Source organism: Vicugna pacos, chromosome 8, assembly GCF_048564905.1.
Source record: "Vicugna pacos chromosome 8, VicPac4, whole genome shotgun sequence".
Classification (NCBI taxonomy): domain Eukaryota; kingdom Metazoa; phylum Chordata; class Mammalia; order Artiodactyla; family Camelidae; genus Vicugna; species Vicugna pacos.
Genome location: NC_132994.1, coordinates 54,987,870 through 54,999,847, shown reverse-complemented (window position 1 = coordinate 54,999,847; position 11,978 = coordinate 54,987,870).

The window sequence follows — 11,978 nt, the reverse complement described above, 5'->3', positions numbered from 1 at the left end:
CAGGGTATTACCAGAGGGCTTAAAACTCTCTGAGGCACCCAAGATAAAATCAATTTAAAGCAGCAGAGTTGGTGTTGCAGCTCTGGTGACTGGCTAACAAATTTTTTGCTACTGATTCTTTTGAAAAAAGAGCTGATAAATCATTAAAGATAATTCCCATGATAGATCACTTTGTGATTTTTTTAGGATACACCTTGGAGAAGTGAGTAGCTTTCCTAACAGCAAAACTCTTCCCATTACCACCTGCTCATTCAGTGAACAACGTTTCTCACACATCTATAAAATGGCATAATGAGAATTGGAGCTGAACCCTGTCTTTTTCTGACCGTAAGTAATATTCATCCATGAATTCATGAAATAACTTTTTAAACACCCCATCTATCTCATTAAGAGATGCAGTTCTAATAGAATTTTGCTTTTGTATTTAGTAACAATCAACATTTGTAATATGATGATGTTGAGAACCCACTGAGTCCTGATAATAACTGAAATGATAACTCAATTCTAAAAGAAAATCCTTACACTTAGGAGCCTGTGGTCAAAAATTAATTTCAATTTACATATATGTTTTTGTGTGAGAAAAATATTTAAGACTTTCAAGCATAGAAAACACTAGGATCAAATTTCCATCAGGCAATGGAATAGAAATACAACTTCAAAGGGTTCAGGAAAAAAGAGGATGATCTCAAATTTTCCCTTGTGTCTGCTCATGTCTTTCTTATCACAGTGAGATTTAGGCTTTGTTGAATACATTAAAAATTATGTATCAATTTTATTTTAAATAAAAATGGAAATTAAATCCTTTGCAACTACGTAAACTTCAGGTGAAAATTTTTAGATATCAACTAAACAGGTGCAAAGAATACAGAGCTTTTGAAAATTCCCTTTGTGGATATGTAAGCAAAAAAATGTGAAGACCTTATTCCAACACCTCTTCCCTCCCCAGCATTACCATCCAGAATGTTTTGCTGCAGGGGGTGGAGCTCAGGGCTAGAGCATTGACTGCAGAAGGTTCTGCTTTCAGCTATGGTGCCAAGATCAAGATGAGTGCTTTGGAGGAAGGAAGACCGAAGCACCATTACTGGGACCAAGGTCATGCAGCTGAGATGCGAAACCTGAGACATTCCCGACCTGTATTCATTCACACCTGAGAGTTTGCCTCCTTAAAGTTTGCATTCTCATGCCTCACCCCAGTCCTTTCCAATTATTACTGGGTAATCACACTAAGTTATTTTGTTTCTCTGAGCCTCAGTGTTCCTAGTAATAAACAGAGAAAATAATACCGCTTTACACAGTTGAGTGAGAAGATTAAAGACCATGCAGAGCATTTAGCAAAGTGCCCGTCTGTGGTCACCAATCAATACAGAGCAGCAGTTTTCTGACCCTGAGGAGAGTATCTGATAAACCAATTCAAAATAAGGCGATAGTCACTGAAAGACTTAAAGGACTATCATTCCCAGAAGGTTTGATTTTAGAAGGCCTTTGGAGAGACGATATTTTCACACACGTGCACGTGTGCACCGTTGCAGCGCACACACATATGCACACAGAGCCAGGGGGTTGATAGGTGGAGGCTCCCCCTTTCCTCCTGTCTGTCCTCTCCCGCTGCCCTCTGGCCTCTGCTTTCAGTGAGACATGTCCTGTCGGTGCTCAAAAATGTCCCTGTCTTTCAAAACAAACCTGAAAAGTGCAGGGAACTTGCCTTCTCTTTGCAAGAAGCATAGATATAAGCCCTTAGTCGACACAATACTTTAAATATAATACAATATAACCTAATAGCATGGTCTCTAAAAAGGCATTATTGGTGGAAATACTAAAATGTGCAGGTAGGGTGGCTTCCACGTCGGTGAGATGGATGACTCTGTGAGAAGCCTAGTGAAATGAAGATTTGGTGGGTCTCCCTCTCCTTCCCTGTCCATCTTAGTCCATTTGGGCTGCAGCAACAAAAACACTACAGACTGAGTGGCTTATAAACAACTGAAATTTATTTCCCACAGTTCTGGAGGCTGGGAAATCCAAGACCAAGTTACCAGCAGATTTGGTATCTGATGAGGGCTCACTTCGTGATTCACAGACAGCTGTCTCCTCACTGTCACCTCACATGCTGGAAGGGACAAGGAAGCTCTCTGGGGTCTTTTTCATGAGGGCACGAATCCCATTCATGAGGGCTCCACCCTCATGATCTAAACATCTAAAGCTCTCACCTCCTAACACCATCCCATTGGGCATTAGGTTTCAACATAAAAATTCCGGGGGGAACTCAAAGATTCAGACCATAGCACTGCCCACCGTTAGGGTCTGCCTGCAGGACTGGGTTCCACCCTCAAGCATCTCATTACTGACGCTGAGCGTGGAGTGCACAGGGCACCGTTCTATGCAGGGTGCAGAGATGAGTAGATGCAACACTCACCTTCAATTCGCTTTAAATTGAAAGAGTATGTTTGATTTCTCCTCTTTGCTCCTATTTTCTCTTTTCTAGCCTTACGACACCTAAGCTAGTATTTTTGTTTGTTTGTTAATATATTGAGTCATGCCCAGAGTCAGAGACACTAAATGTTCACTTAACCCTGTTATGTAAGATAGTTTTATTCACTCAAATATTTATTCATCAATAAGTGTTTTGGAGTGCCAGGCAACTGTGTGGGCGCAGAGGCTACAGCAGAAACGAAATTAAAAAAAACTCCCTGTTTGGAAGATTTTTTTGAGAAAGGAAGGGGAAATATTTCTCTTAATAAATTAAAAACCAAATCCTCAAGGCTTAGACAGCCATGACATCCCAGCCTGTCTCCCGAGCCTCCTGCTCCTTCTGTATCTCTTACTTATGTTACTTCTACCACCACCCTGGCCCTCAGGGATGGGTCGTCCTCCTTTACCTGTCCACAGCACACTAAAGTGAGCCAAGGACAGCCTGCTCTCTGTTCTTGTAAATGAAGTTTTATTGCAACCCAGTCACACTCATTCATTTATGTGTTGCCTGTGGTTGCTTTCACAGTACAACAGCAGAACTGAGTAGTCGTGACGGTGACCATATGGCCCACAAAGCCTAAAATATTTACTGTCTGATCCTCTAGGGAAAAAAAACCAACTCCTGGTCTGGAAGCATAACCCAAGGCTATACCTTTTCCCTTAGCATATCTGAAAGAACCTCAAACTTTCAGAAAGATTGTACTAAATATTTTCAGAAAATAAAATGGCAATGAATACAGAGAATAAAATAAGCACACGGACATTCTGACGCTGGGCTTTGGTATCTGATCCTGTCATAGTTGATTCTTGTGCCTAGTCTCTACCATCTAATCCAGCCCCAAAGGCAAACTCAGAACTGCATACTCCTGGTCTCTTCTGCTCCCAGCCTAGTCCTTTGTAGAGATCACCATCTTATGATCCAACATTTGGGAGCATCTTCCTGGACCTCTTGATATCCTCTGGTCAAAATCAGACACCCATCCTGCAGCCCTCCGGGAACTCCTTTCTCTCAACTTTCCATAAGCATCCAATTGCCACAGAACTTCTCCAATGACTGACCCAGTCAATGACCTCATCCTTCAGAAAAGGATGCTGTCTAGACTACAAAACCAACAGTATAAAAGCTCATGGTAAATACAATATCCCAATGAAAGGGTCACTCACCTTCACTGATAGAGAATGAGGATCAACAGAGATGGTTCTATCTGTTTCTCAACCCCCTACTTAAGAAACCTGACCTCCTAGAGAATATATAAATTACTGGAGAAAGTCAAATCTACTGATGGACCATAATCTGAGAAGGACATGAAAAAGTCTATAAATAGGCAGAGGTATAAATACAGTTGCTGAGGGCTACAGAACAAAGCTTGATTAGAGGGGTTGGAGGAAGAGGCAAGGGAGGGCTGTCTGGAGGAGTGGAACTTGGATAAATGAGGGATGAGAACTGACAAGGAACATCTGTGTTACCACGAGACCCTCTGCTGCACGTTGCCCCCTCCCGGTTTCTCCTCTGCAGTGTTTCCCCACCTGGTAAATTATCTCAAGAGCAGCAGCCTGAGCAGCAGGTGACTGGGGGCCTGGTCACAGCAGCTGAGGCATTAATGGCTGTGTTTACTCAAAACAAAACAAAAAAGAAAGAATTGGAAGGGGTCTTAACTCTGTAAAGACAAGTAGGCTTTTGGCCATCAGTAGTGAAGCACGTTTTGCTCAAATAATCACCCTTTTATTCCTATTTTATTAGTAGAACACCCACTGAAAATGGAGGAAGTCTGTGACTAATAACTCTAAAAGGCTTTCTCTCACCTAAGCAAAATGAATTTTTATAGTTATTAGACAGCTGCTTACAGACACTGATTTCCACAAATGATACCAGATGTCCTCAGTATTGCATCTCCTTCTATCGAATAACTGTGGGGTTTTTTGTTGTTAGTTTAGTTTAGTTTTGTTTTGTTTTGTTTTGTTTGGAGGTACTAGGGATTGAACCAGGACCTCGTGCATGCTAAGTATAGGACTCTGCCACTGAGATATACCCTCCCCTCTCATAATTGTCTTTTAACTCAACAATTTTCCTTCATCACAGGATCTCGGAATAAATATTCTTTTCCTTATGAATTCAATTGATCAGACTTTGATGTAAAATAACAATGAAGAGATTTATTAATGAAGATAAAATTGAGTTTCATCATTTGGATTTTTATCTTCCGTTCTATACTAGTATTTCTAAGGAAAAACAAATGAAGTCAAAAACATATTACAGCTAGCATTTACTTCAACTTCAAAGGAACAACGGTCTTTATTTCTGGGGGATTGTTGGGCCCTGTTCAGCATCACTTTCCTTCTAACGGACACTGTTTTCTGTTTTACAATTTACATTTGAATTCCAAATATTTCACTTTGATACATTCCCAAAAGAAGATTTAGACAAATTGTCTGTTCTTTCTTTTAAGTGTCATATTAAAATCTCCTTCTATGCCACATCTCTGGGTGCCTCATTAAAATTTTTAGAAAGTCATCACCTTTGTTCTATGGAGGTTTTTGAGGGGAGGGGGAGGTTGAAACCAGATGACAAGGATGTTTTCATCAGAAGAGAATTGTTCCAGGATGAAAAAAGCTCGCAGGAATATATAATGTGTTTCAGAAGAATGAAGGAGGAAAAAGCAAAGTTGGGAGGAATCTGCTCCTGTGGGTGTGAGCCCCGCCAGAGACTGCTCACGAGTGGCATGTTTCAGATCACTTGACACGGTCATGCAAGCAACAGAAAGTTATATGGTTTTTAGTCTTCAGGTAGCAGTGACATGATAATGTGGGTGGATCAGGGGGAAAAAAATGAACTTCTCATTTTTTTATTTAAATTACTTTTGAGCTTGTTCTAGACTGTGGAGGAGTTGCTAAGCCACCCAGTTCACACACACTCACACCTCCCTCCTCCTCCACAGCCTCACCAAAGTTTCCCACAGACCTTGCTCTTGCCGACTCATCACTCAAATTGCATTGAGTGATCGCATTGAGGGACTGGTACATTGGGCATTGTGTTACGCCCACAGATGAAAGAACACATTTCCTGCATCTGGTGGAAAAGTCAGACAAGTAGACAGGTAATCACAACACTGAGAGAGAAGTCTACCGACATGAGCAGGATGCTAGGAGCCAGGTGCCCAACCCAGCTGGGGATGGTGTGAGGAAGGAGACGGTGGGGAACTCCTTCCTGGCTAGCTGTGTTTTGAAAGATGGACGGGAGTTGTTCAAGAAAGGGCAAAGACATTCCTGGCAATCACAGTTCCACAATCCCAGGAGATAAGACATGGAATGCAAAAGTTAAATTTGGAAAAGAGAACACAGTCCATCACAGAGGGTCTTGACAGCTATACTCAGAGTTTGAAGTTCATTCTGAAGTAGATGGGAAGCGATTACTAGGATTTTAAAGAAGGGATTAATCTGATTTGCATTCACTGCATCATTGTTGTATACAGGCTCTCACTGCCTCTCTGAAAGACTCAAATCAGGGAAACCAACTAGGATAAAAGGCAGGACTAGAGTAGTGAGTGTGAGGACCAAGAAAAACATATGCTTCAAGAGGATTTATAAGAAGTGTGGAGGGCGGCTACCAAAACTATTGATGGGTTGGTTGATGGTACTGAGTGAGAGCTAAAGCAATGGTGCAATTTAAGGTTTAGGAATAAGGATCCTCACAGAGGAGGAGGAAGTGCAGAGAGCAGCAATAGTGGGCACAGTTGAGATGAGTTGAGTTTATTCAATGGAACATCCCACGAGCTATTGATATAGAGACGTGTGGCTCAGGAGACAGGGCAGGAGAGAAAGACACATTCTCTTTGGGGCAGCCATCTAGCAGGTAGAAGTCAGAGGTGGGGACGAGATGGTCAAGGAGGGATGGGGAGGCCTGGAGACCATCAGCATTTCAGGGACCCTGAGAAAGAGTGGGCAGGTGGGCAGAATGAGGACCACGAGAGCCATGCAAAAGCCAAGGAGGGAATGTGTTTTCAAGACCAAGTGATGGACAGTGACAGATGCCACAGAAAAGTAATGAGATCAAGCTAAAGAAGGGACTTGGCTTTTGTCAGCACATCTTTGAGGATCTCGGCAGAGCAGTGGGGCAGTCGGGGGTAGGACCCAGATCTCAGAGACTGAAGACTAGATGGGAGAAGGGAAAGCAGAAATGGCCATGCAGCCTCAAATTTCAGGAGGTATGACATCGAAAGCAAGTAGAAAGAGACAAAAAATAGGAGATCCAGGTCAAAGAAGAGCTTGTGTGTGTGTGTGTGTGTGTGTGTGTGTGTGTGTGTGTGTAGACAGACAGGTGAGTTCTGCTTTAAGAATGGGCCACCCCTTCTATTGCTGAGAACTCTGGAACTAATCTAATCTAATTCTCAGGTTTTAAATTTAAAAAGAGGGGGTGGGGGTATAACTCAGTGTTTAAGTGTGTGCTTAGCATGTGTGAGGTCCTGGGTTCAATCCCCGGTACCTCCATTAAATAAAAAATTTAAGAATTTTTCAATTAAAAGAGAATGGTGTATGTGGCGCAGGAATTTGTAGAACACTGACTACCTGTCAGAGCCTTATGTATTGTTTCCCTTTTATCGTCCCGGTCATTCTACAACATGGACATCATTATATTGTCTCTCTTTAAACTTCTGAGTAAACTGAGTCAGAAAGGTCCACTGGTCTGGGCCCAGTCTGGTGTCTATAAACAGTAGAGCTGGAATTCAGTTCCAGGTCTATCTGAGTGTAAAGCCCCGAGGCCCTGGAGAGAGTAAGAGGGTCAGCTGCTCTCTAGTAATTTCACCTGTAGGAGCCTGTCTCCTTCTCCATGAAATGAAAGCTTTGGACCAGGAGGTCACAATCATGACTTGCTTCTGGTGCACTAGGTAGTCAAGACCCAAGAGTTCCGTTGAAGACTCAAACTACTTGGGAAACAAATCAGGGGAAATTCCATCTATTTATCTTCTTGCCACTTTAACTCCCATCTATACACCTGAGCACACAATGCTATTATTTGCAAACTCCAATTTAAGTATAGGAGGAATTAAGTTAGTTTTAGCACCAGAAGTGGCTGGCTCAGCATGTTGAAGGCTTATTATGCTTAACACAAACGCCCTTCCCGGGTAGTTTCAGAAGAGTTAGTCTGGAAGGAAATCTTTCTTCTTTCTCTTTATACCAAGTTTCTTAATATATGTTATTTTTTTTTATTTTAACTTTTCATTGATATGTAGCATACATTCACAATGGTGCACACATCCTAAGTATGAAGCTAGATGAATTTTCACAAGGTGAACACATCCTCGAAACCAGCACCCAAATGGCTGCCTCTTTTCGGAAATTATTTGTTCTTTGCTTCCACAGTTATAAAGCTTCCTTGGTAATTCAACTTTCTACCTCACAGTGAATTTAGAAGGGCTAGCTAATTATAGCTTTAACTGTAGAGCACTTTGACAAACTTGAAGTAGTTAGAGAGCTGCTTAAATTGATTATAATGTCACATGGTTTCTACTTAAATTATTTCACCTAGGAGAATGTCAAACTGTCCTCATTAACAGATCACGAAAGAGATGTGTTAGAAATTCAATTTAATGGAGACGTGAATTTTTTAAACTATCGGCAGGTAGCTTGTAATCTGAAATATTCCTGTTTAAGTTTTGAGTCAGCCTCCTTCCATTCTCATAACTCCTTCTACATTCCTTTTTCTGTAACAATGGGAAGTTCTGTGTTTGAAAGGAATAGTGATTCCCCCCAAACCTCCATGTATTACAAGTTGGTCTTGTGGTTGGTTATCACTGGCCCTTGGCTTCAACTCTTGGTTTTCAGGCATTGTTAATAAAGTTTTGTACAAAGCCCTATTCAGATATGAACCTTCTCCAGGCATGGACCACCTTTCAGGGTCTGAACTCATTCTAGTCATGTCTAGTCTGGAGGGGCATGGTTTGAAAGAGCCCAGGTGGACTCATCTCTGTAGGGGACAAGTGAGCAGAAGAGCAACTTCCCTCTTTTGAGGATGATGTTTCTGTCACCTCAAGGGGAAGAGGGGAGGGGGAACCCTCTGTGTGACAAGGACTTTGATGGGGAAATCTAGAGAATCCCAGACTGAACAGCAAGAAAAAAGACTGATTTAGCTGCACAAGATTTTGGTTCTAGAAAGTCAATAGCACATCAGCCATTGTGGTTATTCCACAACTACATGAAAGGAGGAAGAATAATGCTTCTTGTGGCACGTAAAAAGGAGTCTCACTAACATTATTTCTATTTACTGATGCTTGGTGTCCCGATCATTCCAGCCTGTCTGGGAATTGCTGGAATGATGGTCCCATTTCCAATAGTTGTTTTGATAAATCTAGTCATTTCACATAACCTCTAGGAAATTCATTTTTCTTCCACTGGCTACCTGTCTGAAAGATCCGGCTCACAATCTAGATTTGTACTCTCTGCAGACAGATAATTCTCATTCTCAAATTATTTGCCTCTAATTTTTCAAGCTTAGAGACTTACCAAAGGAGTGAAATTTAATCCAGCTTTGGTAGTTACTAACTTTATTCTGCTTTGGAAAAAACATCTATAGTTTGCAAATTAAAGGTCTGTTGTTTCGTTTTATTTTGCTTTTAGTGCTCAGCTATGTACTATTTTGGATTATTAGGTGACTTGCTACAGACATATGTCCTATCTTCCCAAGGAGAGTGTTAGTTCCTTAAGCAGAAACTAAGTCTTATTTAAATTTATTTGCATGCCCAATGCCCCAAATAAAAAAACTCCCCCACAAAAAAAGAAAAAATCTGAACATAGTGCATAAGAAATATTTGTTAACTGAATGATTGGTCAAGAAAAGAAAAAGCCTAATAGACCACAATAATATTTTTAAAGTTTAGAGATATACTACCTAATTTTGTTCTGTCACAGTAGTTGTGTAAATCCAGTCTTTTTCAAATGTAAACCACTGTTGCACTAAACAAATCAACTGGTAAGTCTGAGCATCACTCAGAGAGATCAACACTTTTCCTTTAATACTTCTAATAATTGCTCCACACGAGGACCGGTCATAATCCATCTCAGAAAAGACAAGACTTTCCTCGCATAAGCAGCTAACAAACCCATCACAAACAAGCTACATGCTTCTCGACAAAATATTTTTGGCTATATTCTTATTCTCAGCTTTGCCAATTTGTACAGTCTCAGGAAAAAATCATTTTACATATCTGACAACAAAAATTATTCTCTCAGCAAAGTGCAACACTCCTTAAGCAAATCCTCGAGGATGACATAATAGAAGGAAATAAGAAAAGTACTTTGGGATGTATGTAAACGAACAATGTAGGACTTCATTGACCTCAGAGAAGACAGTCTTTATAAATCTTGAATAGTGGTATTATTAAGTATTTAAATGCAAAAATATGGATATATCTGTTTTGCTTATTAAGATGTCTGTTCAGCACAACTATTTGGCACCTCATTTAAATAATTATCTACTGTGGTACTTTATACTTCCTTGTTGTATATTAAGAATTTAATCAGGAGAAATTCTAGACTACTTAGGAATGTCTGTTCATTTAAAAAATTGGAGATTCAAACAGAGTACCTTCCACTTTGGGAAAGCCCTCAAAGTTAAGCCAATAAAAATTATAGTTCTTATTGTTCATCCAGAACAAATAACATGCTCTGGCAAGCATTTGAATGCAGCCTCAGCCACACTGATGTAGCTCCATTTAATAGGCCACTTTTTGAAAGCCACCTTTACTGTCTTTACACAGCTGGACTCTTCCTACTTGTCCAGCTTTGCTAGTGTCCCCAAGGATCTTTTTCCATTTTTGAACCTGAAAACAAAACAACAAAAACCAAGGGGTTGTTTTGTCCCTAAATGTCCCACTTACATAACAACGATTTACCCAGCTTTGAGAACAACATAATCTGCAAGTAAGAAATGCCAACTTAACAAAAAGGGAAGAAGAATTAAATGGATGTCTTGTGGTATAGTTTGGTTTTAATATTTTGACTATACCATAGCATGAAATACAGGAAGGATTTTCAACACACCACCCTTTTTCAAGTTCCTACTTTGAAAGTCCTGTGAACGCCATCATTACAAGTGTTTCTTTGACTGAAAGCATATTTCCAACACAGAAGGGATTCATGCATTGAGCAAGCACTCAGTAAATGCATACTAGGTGCTAGAAAGCATAGTCACTAGAAACATAAAGAGGACCAAACCGAAGCCCTGCTCTACAGAAGCTCAGTATAGTAGGGGACACAAATACCCCAACGTAAATAAAAGCACAACCCAGGACAACGGTCCTCTAGCAGGTGTAGAAGTGGATCCTTCCAGGGTAGGCTTGAGGAAGTTGGACAGGCTCTTCTGATGTGGTAACTTCCTAAACTAAACAAACTGTTAAGAATCTATAAAGCACTTTCTGTAAGGCAAATGATTTATTTTGTTTGTTAGTCAGATTTTGATGTATTAAGCTTTTAAAAATAACCAAGAAGTACTCGTCATTCTTAAAATAACAACAACAGCAAAGAGGCAAAAAAAACTTCTTCCTGAAGCCCTTTGAGCATCCCAGTTTTCAGAGAGGAAAACTGAGACCACCCTGGGTAGTAATGGGAACCTGGTATATAGCGTATGCTCTTGTAGTTCTTCATACACCTCTTTAACTTCTTGCTAACACTGGAGGAATTGGCAACTAGATTTGTTTCCTATCTCAGCAAGTAGTCAGCTATCTCCCAAAAGGAGAGATGTCCTTAATATTTCCTATTGAACCATTCAACCTAAAAATGCTTTTGGACCTAGGACTTCTATTGGATTCTCAAATAATACATTTAATGATATACACCTTTTCCCCTTGCATTTGAGTTGGTGACGGCAGATTTTTCTATCATTGTGTTTTAATCAGAGGTTCTCTGGAGTGTGACTTAGAGTGTGTTAGGACTAGATACACAAATATATCAGGGATACATACAGACAAATACCTATATATACAGATATAATATTATAAAATTTATGTATATATTCGATTGTGTTAGCACTAGATACATATATATTTTGAGGCACTAGTGCACTGAAAGGCATCTTAGACATCTTTGGGGTCACTGGTTCACTCCCAACCTCAGCAAACTCTTCTGTTGTCCTTAAGAAAGATCCTTTCTCAACAAGCAAACAAGCAATCCATTAAACAATGAACCAAAGACAGATCTCACCAAAGAAGATATACAGATAAAAGCATTGGAAAGTTGCTCCACATCATATCTCATCAGGGAAATGCAAATTAAAACAAAAATAAAGTACCACTGCACACAGCAACACACATATTAGAATAGCTAATATCTGGAACACTGATAATACCAAATGTTAATGAAGATGTGGAGGAGCAGGAACTCTCATTCATTGCTGGTGGAATGCAAAATGGTACAGACAGTTTGGTGGTTTCTTACAAAACTAAACAAACTCTTACCATATTGTACAGCAATCATATTCCTCGGTATTTGCCAAAAGAGTTGAAAACTTGAGTCCACACAAA